The sequence below is a fragment of the Ranitomeya variabilis genome, chromosome 5, assembly GCF_051348905.1.
Source record: "Ranitomeya variabilis isolate aRanVar5 chromosome 5, aRanVar5.hap1, whole genome shotgun sequence".
Lineage (NCBI taxonomy): Eukaryota > Metazoa > Chordata > Amphibia > Anura > Dendrobatidae > Ranitomeya > Ranitomeya variabilis.
The window spans coordinates 446827798-446842267 of record NC_135236.1 but is presented as its reverse complement, the minus strand read 5'-3'; positions in this window follow the sequence as shown (position 1 = coordinate 446842267).

Sequence of the window (14470 nt, the reverse complement as noted above, 5' to 3'; positions counted from 1 at the left end):
CAGACAATATCACTCCATCCTTAAGGATACCTGTAGGTTCAGAATTACCAGGGGAGTCAGGCTCAAAACTCCTAGAAAGGGCATCCGCCTTAACATTCTTAGAACCCGGTAGGTATGACACCACAAAATTAAACCGAGAGAAAAACAACGACCAGCGCGCCTGTCTAGGATTCAGGCGTCTGGCGGACTCAAGATAAATTAAATTTTTGTGGTCGGTCAATACCACCACCTGATGTCTAGCCCCCTCAAGCCAATGACGCCACTCCTCAAAAGCCCACTTCATGGCCAAAAGCTCCCGATTCCCAATATCATAATTCCGCTCGGCGGGCGAAAATTTACGAGAAAAAAAAGCACAAGGTTTCATCACGGAGCAGTCGGAACTTCTTTGCGACAAAACCGCCCCAGCTCCGATTTCAGAAGCGTCGACCTCAACCTGAAAAGGAAGAGCAACATCAGGCTGACGCAACACAGGGGCGGAAGAAAAGCGGCGCTTAAGCTCCCGAAAGGCCTCCACAGCAGCAGGGGACCAATCAGCAACATCAGCACCCTTCTTAGTCAAATCAGTCAATGGTTTAACAACATCAGAAAAACCAGCAATAAATCGACGATAAAAGTTAGCAAAGCCCAAAAATTTCTGAAGACTCTTAAGAGAAGAGGGTTGCGTCCAATCACAAATAGCCCGAACCTTGACAGGATCCATCTCGATGGAAGAGGGGGAAAAAATGTATCCCAAGAAGGAAATCTTTTGAACCCCAAAAACGCACTTAGAACCCTTCACACACAAGGAATTAGACCGCAAAACCTGAAAAACCCTCCTGACCTGCTGGACATGAGAGTCCCAGTCATCCGAAAAAATCAGAATATCATCCAGATACACGATCATAAATTTATCCAAATAATCACGGAAAATGTCATGCATAAAGGACTGAAAGACTGAAGGGGCATTTGAAAGGCCAAAAGGCATCACCAAATACTCAAAGTGGCCCTCGGGCGTATTAAATGCGGTTTTCCACTCATCCCCCTGCTTAATTCGCACCAAATTATACGCCCCACGGAGATCTATCTTAGAGAACCACTTGGCCCCCTTTATGCGAGCAAACAAATCAGTCAGCAGTGGCAACGGATATTGATATTTAACCGTGATTTTATTCAAAAGCCGATAATCAATACACGGCCTCAAAGAGCCATCTTTCTTAGACACAAAGAAAAAACCGGCTCCTAAGGGAGATGACGAAGGACGAATATGTCCCTTTTCCAAGGACTCCTTTATATATTCTCGCATAGCAGCATGTTCAGGCACAGACAGATTAAATAAACGACCCTTAGGGTATTTACTACCCGGAATCAAATCTATGGCACAATCGCACTCCCTGTGCGGAGGTAATGAACCAAGCTTAGGTTCTTCAAAAACGTCACGATAGTCAGACAAGAATTCAGGAATCTCAGAGGGAATAGATGACGAAATGGAAACCAAAGGTACGTCCCCATGCATCCCCTTACATCCCCAGCTTAACACAGACATAGCGTTCCAGTCGAGGACTGGGTTATGAGATTGCAGCCATGGCAATCCAAGCACCAACACATCATGTAGATTATACAGCACAAGGAAGCGAATAATCTCCTGATGATCCGGATTAATTCGCATAGTTACTTGTGTCCAGTATTGTGGTTTATTACTAGCCAATGGGGTGGAGTCAATCCCCTTCAGAGGTATAGGAGTTTCAAGAGGCTCTAAATCATACCCACAGCGTTTGGCAAAGGACCAATCCATAAGACTCAAAGCGGCGCCAGAGTCGACATAGGCATCCGCGGTAATAGATGATAAAGAACAAATCAGGGTCACAGATAGAATAAACTTAGACTGAAAAGTGCCAATTGAAACTGACTTATCAAGCTTCTTAGTACGCTTAGAGCATGCTGATATAACATGAGTTGAATCACCACAATAAAAGCACAACCCATTTTTTCGTCTAAAATTCTGCCGTTCGCTTCTGGACAGAATTCTATCACATTGCATATTCTCTGGCGTCTTCTCAGTAGACACCGCCAAATGGTGCACAGGTTTGCGCTCCCGCAGACATCTATCGATCTGGATAGCCATTGTCATGGACTCATTCAGACCCGCAGGCACAGGGAACCCCACCATAACATCCTTAACGGCATCAGAGAGACCCTCTCTGAAATTCGCCGCCAGGGCGCACTCATTCCACTGAGTAAGCACAGACCATTTACGGAATTTTTGGCAGTATATTTCAACTTCATCTTGCCCCTGAGATAGGGACATCAAGGCTTTTTCCGCCTGAAGCTCTAAATGAGGTTCCTCATAAAGCAACCCCAAGGCCAGAAAAAACGCATCCACATTGAGCAACGCAGGATCCCCTGGAGCCAATGCAAAAGCCCAATCTTGAGGGTCGCCCCGGAGCAAGGAAATCACAATCCTGACCTGCTGAGCAGGATCTCCAGCAGAGCGAGATTTCAGGGACAAAAACAACTTGCAATTATTTTTGAAATTTTGAAAGCAAGATCTATTCCCCGAGAAAAATTCAGGCAAAGGAATTCTAGGTTCAGATATAGGAACATGAACAACAAAATCTTGTAAATTTTGAACTTTCGTGGTGAGATTATTCAAACCTGCAGCTAAACTCTGAATATCCATTTTAAACAGGTGAACACAGAGCCATTCCAGGATTAGAAGGAGAGAGAGAGAGGAAGGCTGCAATATAGGCAGACTTGCAAGTGATTCAATTGAAAGCACACTCAGAACTGAAGGAAAAAAAAAAAAAAAATTTTTCAGCAGACTTCTTTTTTCTCTCCTTTCTCTGCCAATTAATTTAACCCTTTAAGGCCGGTCAAACTGTTATGGTTCTCAATGGCAAGAGAACATAGCCCAGCATACATAGGAACTAGCTCTTGGAAGGATGGAAACTTAAACTGACCATGAACTAAACCTGCCGCACAACTAACAGTAGCCGGGTAGCGTAGCCTGCGTTTTATCCCTAGACGCCCAGCGCCGGCCGGAGGACTAACTAATCCTGGCAGAGGAAAATATAGTCCTGGCTCACCTCTAGAGAAATTTCCCCGAAAGGCAGACAGAGGCCCCCACATATATTGGCGGTGATTTAAGATGAAAATGACAAACGTAGTATGAAAATAGGTTTAGCAAAATCGAGGTCCACTTACTAGATAGCAGGAAGACAGAAAGGGTACTTTCATGGTCAGCTGAAAACCCTATCAATACACCATCCTGAAATTACTTTAAGACTCTAGTATTAACTCATAACATCAGAGTGGCAATTTCAGATCACAAGAGCTTTCCAGACACAGAAACGAAACTGCAGCTGTGAACTGGAACAAAATGCAAAAAACAAACAAGGACAAAAGTCCGACTTAGCTGGAAGTTGTCTGGTAGCAGGAACATGCACAGAAAGGCTGCTGATTACAATGTTGACCGGCATGGAAGTGACAGAGGAGCAAGGTTAAATAGCGACTCCCACATCCTGATGGGAACAGGTGAACAGAGGGGATGATGCACACAAGTTCAATTCCACCAGTGGCCACCGGGGGAGCCCAAAATCCAATTTCACAACACGGGTCCTTCGGTTCGGGGGATGTCACGGTGGCCCGACCCGGTCCGAGGCCCTTTGAGGGGGCGTCCAACAAAAGTAATAGTCTTTATGGGAATAGTGTTCGTGACGCCACCTGTGGTATTCGGTCAGGGTGACCGACGCTGTGGTGAGGGGTCCGCTGGGGTGATATTATGGCAGCTAGATGGTATACCTTCCCACAGGTGAAGTGTGTCCCCAGGGCTTCCCAGAAGTGTAGGTGGTGATGGTGGACGATGTACGGTGCAGAGAATAATGAGGACACAAGGTTGCAGTCTCTTTACCTTTACTGGAGGCTTCAGCATCCACAGTCCAGGGTACAGACCACAGGGTAGGCAGAGTCCGGCCGGTCTGAAGGCAAATCCAGAGTCTCCTTATCCAGGTGGAAATCAGTAGCCTTCCTCTAGCGCCTGTGTGTTGTAGTACCTCCCTGCTGAGCTTCTCGGTAAGGTCCTCACAACTCTTGTAGATGTTCTAGATGTTATTTCTTCCCCCAGATGGTATGGATAGGACAAACCCGTATGATTGATGGCCTGAGGCTTGTTTATAGGAACCCTAGAGATGCCCCGACCCCCACAAGTTGCCACCGTGTCTCCTAGGTATTAAGGTCGGGCAAGAATGTCCAGCTTCACCGAATCCGTAAAAAAGAGTTTTCTTTATTCACATACTATTGAGCATAGAGGATACAGACTTCAGCACAAGCCATATGGGTAAGAATCTCAACGCGTTTCTGGAGACTAAGCTCCCTTAATCATGAATTACAGGGCAGAACTTCTGGTGTTATCTCCTTGTGCTATGACTTCGTGTCTCACCCTCTACAACACAATTCTCTTCGTGTCCTTTCTTAGGATGCTGCTGCACGTGGGGCAGGTGCAGCTCCATGTCTTTCTGTCTTGCTAGGCCTCTGACAGGATCCCACCCCTGTCAGGGACCCTCTGTCTGCAGCTCCGATGTTCCTCCTATCCCCCTGTCTGCCTGACAGGTGTTGCCTGGGCAAAGCCCAGTCAGCTTCTCTTTAATTTTCTATCCAGCCCACCAGTTTTACCCTTCTGTGAGGAGTGCCCTAGTTGATAGGAGCAAGGCTCCCCCTGGTGGACTGGAGTGTGAAGTGTGGTGTATGGTTTGTGATACCTGGTAGGAAGATCTCCTTTATTGCCATCAGACGTAATATCACTCCCCCTGGTGGAAGAATGACATTACTGCAACGACCAGGACTCTGGGGCACTGCAAATGCAAATTCTAACAGTCTATTCAGTAGGACTATCAGCTGTGTGTTTTAAGTGTTTTTATTGAATTTTACATTTAAACAGGGATAGGAATGGTCATAGGAAAGGAGGAAAGGGAAGGTATGGGATACACAAGGGAAACAGTAAAAATAGAGAACCCTTGTACAATTTCTGAAAAATGATAATAATAAACTTAATACATAAAGAGAAAAAAAAAAAAAAAATACAATAAAATTCAACATAAAATTTAGGTACACAGCAAAGACTTGCCATACCTATTGCAAGGAGCTCAATGGAGAGATACCGAACACAACGCACCTCAACACACCTGCTCAATGTGAAACTTATTATTCCAAATTTTCCACTTTTTGGTATATTTATGAATATTGTTGTTAGCCACCGCGAATCTCCACTCTAAGTCACTATGCTGTCTTATCCTATCAAGGATATCCGAGAATTTGGGAACATCAGTTTTTTTTTGTTTTTTTTTCTCTTTATGTATTAAGTTAAGGTTAAAGGTGACTCTAGCTTATTGGTGGAAAAAAAAAAAAAAAAAAAAAAAAAGGACTATCAGCTGTGTATCCACCAGACTACACAACACAACTGATGGTCCCAACACCATTTATAAGGCAATAAATCCCACTTATTAAACCAGACAGGGCATACCTGTGAAGTGAAAACCAATTCCGGTGACTACCTCTTGAAGCTCATCAAGAGAATGCCAAGAGTGTGCAAAGCAGTCATCAAAGCAAAAGGTGGCTACTTTGAAGAACCTAGAATATAAGACATAATTTCAGTTGTTTCACTCTTTTTTGTTAAGTATATAATTAGACATGTGTTCATTCATAGTTTTGATGCCTTCAGTGTGAATGTACAATTTTCATAGTCATGAAAATACAGAAAAATCTTTAAATGAGAAGGTGTGTCCAAACTTTTGGTCTGTACTGTATATATATTTATAATGTAGTTGTTTTTTAAGCTGACTGTGGAGTATAAATGACAAGTTAATTTAATTCTGGCTTTTCATATGATTAGAATGATATCAAATTTATATAGTTTTTTTTTTTACATCTTTTGTTTCCACAAAAAAAAAAAGAAAAAAAAATCATTGACCACTAACTACAGTTGGGTTAAAGGGTTTCTCTAGCACCATTTATTTACACATTGGGAACTGAGTGGTGTTGATATCTTGTGTAAAACCATACCCGCCAAGACACGTCCATGATAGCTGTCATTCATGCGTCTGTCTGTCCTGTCAGGTATTTGTAGACTGTGTCTTCAACGCTGTTTGCCTCTCAATGCTGAAGTAAGCAGCGCTGAACAAACACTTTAGGGTATATTCCCATGGTCAGGAAGCGCTGCTGGTTGGATGCTGTGTACATCCTCAGCATGTAACCCGCAGCGGCCAGATGTTACAAAATAGTTGATGGGATTTCAAGAAATCCCATCTCCACTATGCGTGCACGGATGCCTCCGGCTTCCCAGCAGAGATGGACATGAGGTGCATCTTTCCAGACTGCAGCATGTCTATTTATCTTATGGCGACGCGAGCCTCCGCAAGATAAATTTCACCAGTACAATGTATCGAGCGCGGTGATTCCGCGTGGTTTGATGAACACATGCGGATTCACCTGCGTTCAGAAGCAGGCAGCGCTTTGGACGCAGTGGACATGTGCTGCGTCCAAAGCGCTGCCTAATACTGAACATCTACACATACCCTTAAAGTAAACCTGACTGCTGATACCTGCTGTGTGACCCATGGGCAGCATGTGTCCGGGACCGGATGTACGATCTAAGGCTACGTTCACATTAGCGTTAAGCTAATGTGCGTCGGGTTTGCGTCGGCGACACAGTGGCGACGCATGCGTCATGCGCCCCTATACTTAACATGGGGGACGCATGCGTTTTTTTTTGTTGCGTTGTGCGACACATGCGTCTTTTTTGCCGCAAGCGTCGGACCAAGAAAACGCAACAAGTTGCATTTTTCTTGCGTCCGATTTTCGGCAAAAACCGACGCATGCGTCGCAAAACGCAGCGTTTTTGCGTGCGTTTTGACGCGTTTTTGCGTGCGTTGTGCGTTGCGTCGCCGACGCAGCGGCGCACAACGCTAGTGTGAACGTAGCCTAAGCCAGGTATATTTGTCTCTGAAAGGCCGGAGTATCACAGAGAAAAACATAACTGGTTGAGATCATACAGCCAATGTCTGATATATGCGGCCTGTGGATCGAGCAGCATGTATCAGCCATCAGATTCCCTTTATGATCCCATAGGTTCCATTTATGTCACATGGTTGACTATTATCTTTATGCCTTTGAGGAGAACTATAACTCCCAGCATGTACAGCAGCTCCTATGGCATGCTGGGAGTTATAGTTCACCACAGGAGTGGTGATTTTCTTTTGAGTAAATGGCATGGGAGCAGAGTGGACACAGCTTTTTTTTTTCTTAATTCTATTAATGCTTGCCTCTTAGCTTGTTTCCAGGTACAACTCTGGTGCTCTCTGGACTTCTGCTCTGAGCACTCAAATAAGGTTATCAGATGCTCATAAATCCCTTCTGGCCCTGCCGCCGAGTTAGACAGGAGGAAGTGGGCGATCCAGTGTCCTGATCAGGAGCTGCAGTAAGAAGCAGGGCCGGAGTAGTGAGGTAACAGAGACAGAGCAAGGGAGAGGGGGAGACTCTCTGTGCTGTTATGTCAGCTCCAGTCTCCTATGCTGACTGCAGGCTGGAGCTGGTACAGGAGAGCAGGGCAGTGATGTTGCCGCCCCCTCTGCACAGCAGCTGCCTGTCGCCTGAGGCAACATGCTCCAACATGCTCAACTTGCCACATTATAGGTGCGCCCCTGGTCCTTATATTTCATAGACAGATAGATAGAAGATTAGCTGTTAATTCATTTATTGGCTTCTGTAAAGTCAATGCTGGAGCCGACAGAATAGGAGATATGGTTTACATACAGTAAGTCCATGCAGAATAGTTCGATATATACAGGTCCTTCTCAAAAAATTAGCATATAGTGTTAAATTTCATTATTTACCATAATGTAATGATTATAATTAAACTTTCATATATTATAGATTCATTATCCACCAACTGAAATTTGTCAGGTCTTTTATTGTTTTAATACTGATGATTTTGGCCTACAACTCCTGATAACCCAAAAAACCTGTCTCAATAAATTAGCATATTTCACCCGTCCAATCAAATAAAAGTGTTTTTTAATAACAAACAAAAAAACCATCTAATAATAATGTTCAGTTATGCACTCAATACTTTGTCGGGAATCCTTTGGCAGAAATGACTGCTTCAATGCGGCGTGGCATGGAAGCAATCAGCCTGTGACACTGCTGAGATGTTATGGAGGCCCATGATGCTTCAATAGCGGCCTTAAGCTCATCCAGAGTGTTGGGTCTTGCATCTCTCAACTTTCTCTTCACAATATCCCACAGATTCTCTATGGGGTTCAGGTCAGGAGAGTTGGCTGGCCAATTGAGCACAGTAATACCATGGTCAGTAAACCATTTTTCAGTGGTTTTGGCACTGTGAGCAGGTGCCAGGTCGTGCTGAAAAATGAAATCTTCATCTCCATAAAGCATTTCAGCCGATGGAAGCATGAAGTGCTCCAAAATCTCCTGATAGCTAGCTGCATTGACCCTGCCCTTGATGAAACACAGTGGACCAACACCAGCAGCTGACATGGCACCCCACACCATCACTGACTGTGGGTACTTGACACTGGACTTCAGGCATTTTGGCATTTCCTTCTCCCCAGTCTTCCTCCAGACTCTGGCACCTTGATTTCCGAATGACATGCAAAATTTGCTTTCATCAGAAAAAAGTACTTGGGACCACTTAGCAACAGTCCAGTGCTGCTTCTCTGTAGCCCAGGTCAGGCGCTTCTGCCGCTGTTTATGGTTCAAAAGTGGCTTTACCTGGGGAATGCGGCACCTGTAGCCCATTTCCTGCACACGCCTTTTCACACCAGACTCAGTCCACTGCTTCCTCAGGTTCCCCAAGGTCTGGAATCGGTCCTTCTCCACAATCTACCTCAGGGTCCGGTCACCTCTTCTCATTGTACAGCGTTTTCTGCCACATTGTTTCCTTCCAACAGACTTACCATTGAGGTGCCTTGATACAGCACTCTGGGAACAGCCTATTTGTTGAGAAATTTCTTTCTGGGTCTTACCCTCTTGCTTGAGGGTGTCAATGATGGCCTTCTTGACATCTGTCAGGTCGCTAGTCTTACCCATGATGGCGGTTTTGAGTAATGAACCAGGCAGGGAGTTTTTAAAAGCCTCAGGTATCTTTTGCATGTGTTTAGAGTGAATTAGTTGATTCAGAAGATTAGGGTAATAGGTCATTTAGAGAACCTTTTCTTGATATGCTAATTTATTGAGACAGGTTTTTTGGGTTATCAGGAGTTGTATGCCAAAATCATCAGTATTAAAACAATAAAAGACCTGACAAATTTCAGTTGGTGGATAATGAATCTATAATATATGAAAGTTTAATTGTAATCATTACATTATGGTAAATAATGAAATTTAACACTATATGCTAATTTTTTGAGAAGGACCTGTAGATGTGTGTGATCAATACAATTAGTACAGTGTGTGCAAATTAGGGGACATGAATGTATTTAACAAAAGATTATTTTCTGGGAAAAAAACTGCGTGGGCTATAGCGCCATTTTCTTCGCCAGAGAGGGAAAGCCAGTGACTGGGGGTAGATATTAATAGCCTAGGAATGGACCATGTTTTTTTCCCCTATCCTGGCTAAAAACATGTGTCCCCAGGCACACCAGAAAAGGCGCATCCTAAGATGCGCCAATTCTGGCACTTAGCCTCTCTCTTCCCACTGCCCTGTAGCGGCGGCATATGGGGTAAATTGGGGCTTGATTTCACAAAGGTGGCATCAACCCCCAACTGGGGGTTGATGCCACCTTTGTGACATCAAGCCCCGAGGTTAGTAATGAAGATGCATCAATTAGATGCCCCCATTACTTTATTCTTACTGTGTGGTGTTTATTTAACCCTTCACCAACTATAAGATTAGTAATGGATAGATTCTTTTATTCAATACATACAAGTCCCAAAATTTGCACACACGCTATACTAATTGTATTGGTCACACCAGGGCCGGACTGGCCATCTGGCAATTCTGCGTTTTAAAACACAGAGACACCAAAAATTTAAAAATTATTGTATTGTTAAATATAAATATATATAAAACATAAAGATAATAATAGTGTTCTGTGAAAAAGTAGTGACTGAACACTAAGATACAAGATAACCCAAGACAACCAAAAAGTATGAACAGCCAGAAGAGTGTACCCACACAGGAGATCAATAAAATTAGCCTTTATTAAAGTGGTAGTGGCACAATAAAAAGTATATGTAAAATCAAGTACGCGAATATATGACAGGAAAATTGAATACAAATCTCATATAGAATTATTCCAATAATAATTAGGTGACCCCAATATATTCAATGCAGACTATATGTCAAAGAGAAAGAAGTATATATATATATAAAAAAAAAAAAATATATATATATATAGTAATGTTATATAGTGTAAAAACAAATATACTCCAAAAAATGTGGCTATAAAAAGATGCAACTATAAAAAATGTGCAAGAAATGATCAATGTGTATGTGAAACACTAGAAAAAATTAACACAAGCAACCACAGTGATAACACATATAAAGTGCAAAGTGCGATATAACACAGTAATAAACACCATCTATAGGCACCAATGGTGTCTACAATATACCATTTAAAACATGTGCAAATAGTGCTAATAAAGTGCAGTGTGCACAATAGAAAAAATGGCGATATAGTAACACCATATGCAAAAAGACACTAGTAACTGCAATATACCTTACAGGGGTCACCAAGTCCCGTCACTGCGCACCCCGACGCGCGTTTCGGAATCTCTTCCTTCTTTCTCTTTGACATATAGTCTGCATTGAATATATTGGGGTCACCTAATTATTATTGGAATAATTCTATACTGTATGCGGCAGATCATTTGCTGGCTTTTAATCTCTCTGTCTATCTAGCTAATATATATAATATGTTTTGAAGAATATTTGGTTTTAAAACGATGTGTCTAGTTGTGTATCACAATGCGATTTTAACATGAGCTTTTGCATACAGAGAACTGCTGTATGTAAAAGCTCATGTTAAAATCGCATTGCATACGGATGTCATATGGATGTCATACGTTACTAGAAGCAAGGAAATCGCATCCTCGCATTGCAAACGGATTACACACGGATCACCATACGGAGAACATTTGTGCGATTCTCGGCCGTCAAAATCGAACTGATTTTTTTTTTATACGTTAAGTGTGATTCCAGCCTAATATTCATAGTATCGGCAGTGTAGGGGAAGAGCAAGTATGCTGCTGTGGATGCAGGTTAGCTAAGCAGTGCATTGCCCAGCTAGGCCTACCATCTGCTGTCAGTGTCTGCCAACAGCAGAGCCCACCGGAGGATTCACTGATTTCCTGGTGGGTCAGTCCGAGCCTAGGTGCATATGACTTTTTGATCACTTTTTATTATGGATTTTGGAGAGCAAAATAATCAGAATACACTGATTCTGGGTTTTATTTAATTGCCTTGGTACGCCAATCATCATTAGCTATAATTAACATGTTATCTTTAGTCTATTGGTTTATTCAATTGTAATGATATCCCATTTATATAGTTTTTATATGTATTAATGCTTTTACACAATAATTTTAAATAAATATTTTGTTTTCTTCGCCATATTTTGATGCCCATAATATTTTACATTTATTTTTCTGTAAAGCTTTGAGGATGGCAGTAGCAGAGGGGCTTGATTTTATAGGATAAGATATATTTTTACCAATAGAATTTTTGAGCACATGACATTTTTTTTTCTAAATCATTTTTTGGTTGGAGACAGGAACCAAAACCAACACACCTGCAATCAATTATTATGCGATAGTTTAATAGTTTTTTATGGAGGGCACATGATAGGCAATGATAGCAAATTCGTGTTTATGAATTGATAAGATTGATCAACTGCACAAATGTCTACCTATGGAAATCTTAGAGCCCAGCAAAGCTTTATTGTGCTTCAAAAAGTAAATGAGAAAAACCCTACCAAAAATTTGTTAATGAAATAGCCAAAAAAAATGTATTAGGCAGCACATTGTTTTAAATAAGTTGTATGCAGTCTGAAGTTAGCATATTATTTTATATAGATTTTTTGGAAAAAAAATTTTTTGGAAGATTTTTGGGGTTATATTTTATTTCAAATGTTGGGTCAGAATGGAAATGACTTATTTTTACGTGCAGCCTGCCATTATCTCTTGTGTACCACTCAGCTTTGCACTTCTAGCAACATCAGATGCTAATTATCTTTGGAATACTGCTTTATGACTTCTTATTTATCTGTATTAATCAGCAAGTAGCACATTAATGAGGCTTTGTATCTAATAATAGCACAGCTCCTGTGTGCTGTATTATGAGATAATGATGTGTGAGATGTATCACCAAAATTGGAGGAAAGAAATATTATTGTTCTACTACAGGTCTTTATAACACAAGCCCATAATTGGCTAGGAATGAGCTAACATGCTCGGTGATACTCGGTTATCACTCGAGTATCACAGTGCTCAGATGTGCTCACTACTCGACGAGTAATGGCTAGTGCTCGATGTAAAACACGAATCCTCTGTCTGTGAAATCAGATCAGTACAACAGGTGGTCCATTGGATAGCAGATACTGCTTCCAGCAGGCTTGGCAGCACCACACAGTCTTTCACACGGTCTAGTCTCACCAACCTAAAGTCTGGATCACTTATTTCTCAACCTGATCCACCTTCCTCCTACCATATTGAGTCCCAGGAGACCAGTGATCCCACACTAGGACAATCCGAGTGTAAGGTGTGCATTAAGGGATGGGGAAGTGGAAGTGCTGATGATGGTGCACGCAGATGCCGAAGACATGGGGCAGGTGTGATTCTTGGCGCACAAGAAAGACGCCAATCCACAACACATAGGTTCCTGTCCAATTTGCAGGAAGGCACAGTACACCACTTCTGAAACAAGAGCAGTGAGAACAGGTGGTCTATTGCATAGCAGATAATGCTTCCAGCAGGGTTAGGGTACTGTCACACAGTACCATTTTGATCGCTACGACGGCACGATCCGTGACGTCGCAGCGATCGTATGAATATCGCTCCAGCGTCGTAGACTGCGGTCACACGTTGCAATCACGGCGCTGGAGCGATGCCGAAGTCCCCGGTAACCAGGGTAAACATCGGGTAACTAAGCGCAGGGCCGCGCTTAGTAACCCGATGTTTACCGTGGTTACCAGCGTAAACGTAAAAAAAACAAACAGTACATACTTACATTCCGGTGTCTGTCCCCGGCGTTCTGCTTCTCTCCACTGTGTAAGCGCCATAGCCGGCAAGCACAGTGGTGACGTCAGACGTCACCGCTGTGCTCGCTTTCCGGCTGGCAGACGCTCACACAGTGGAGAGAAGCTGAGACGCTGGAGGACAGACACCGGAATGTAAGTATGTACTGTTTGTTTTTTTACGTTTACGCTGGTAACCACGGTAAACATCGGGTTACTAAGCGCGGCCCTGCGCTTAGTTACCCGATGTTTACCCTGGTTACAAGCGAACACATCGCTGGATCGCTGTCACACACAACGATCCAGCGATGTCAGCGGGTGATCAAGCGACGAAAGAAAGTTCCACACGATCTGCTACGACGTACGATTCTCAGCAGGATCCCTGATCGCTGCTGCGTGTCAGACACTGCGATATCGTAACGATATCGCTAGAACGTCACGAATCGTACCGTCGTAGCGATCAAAATGGTACTGTGTGACAGTACCCTTAGTAGCACCACACAGTCTTCCACACTGTTTAGTCTCACCAATCTAAAATCTTGATTACTTAATCCTCACCCTGATCCTCCTTTCTCCCACCACGTTGAGTCCCAGGAGATTAGTGATCCCACACTAGGATACTCTGAGGAGTTCTTTATAACATAATTTCTTGATTGTGGCTTCTCAACCTGCATGCTCCAAGAGGAACAGGAGGACATGCTGTTTAGTGATGCACAAACCTTAGAACAGCTCCAGCCTGGGGAACAGCAAGTTTGGGATAAGGAGAAAGATGGTGATGAGCCCCTAAGTCTTGTTGTTGTTAAGTCACAAAGTCAGGAGGACCAGGGTGCGGTGGTAAAGATGAGGTGGTGGATGTTGAAGTCACCGACCCAACCTGGGAAGCTGGCATGAAGAGCGAGGGCAGAAGCGCTGATGGAGAAAGATCAGCAGCACCAAAACAGGCAGAAAGAGGCATTTGGGTGACCAGAGTGAGAATGCGAGCAACTGTCTCACAGAGGACTGACAGTCTTGAATTTCTCCGTCAAAGAGTTAAGTGTTCCCCAGTCTGGGACTTTTCTTAAAGAGAGTTCTGAGACATAAAAAATGGGCATTTGGAAACTGTGCCATGCCAATATCAGCAGTGGCTTGACCACTAGGAATCTAACCACCACCAGCATGATCAGGTACATGTAATCTAACCACCCGACTTTGTGGGCCGAACGCCCGGGTCCATGATTGGTGCCATCGGGTGACACCATTGCCCCTTATCC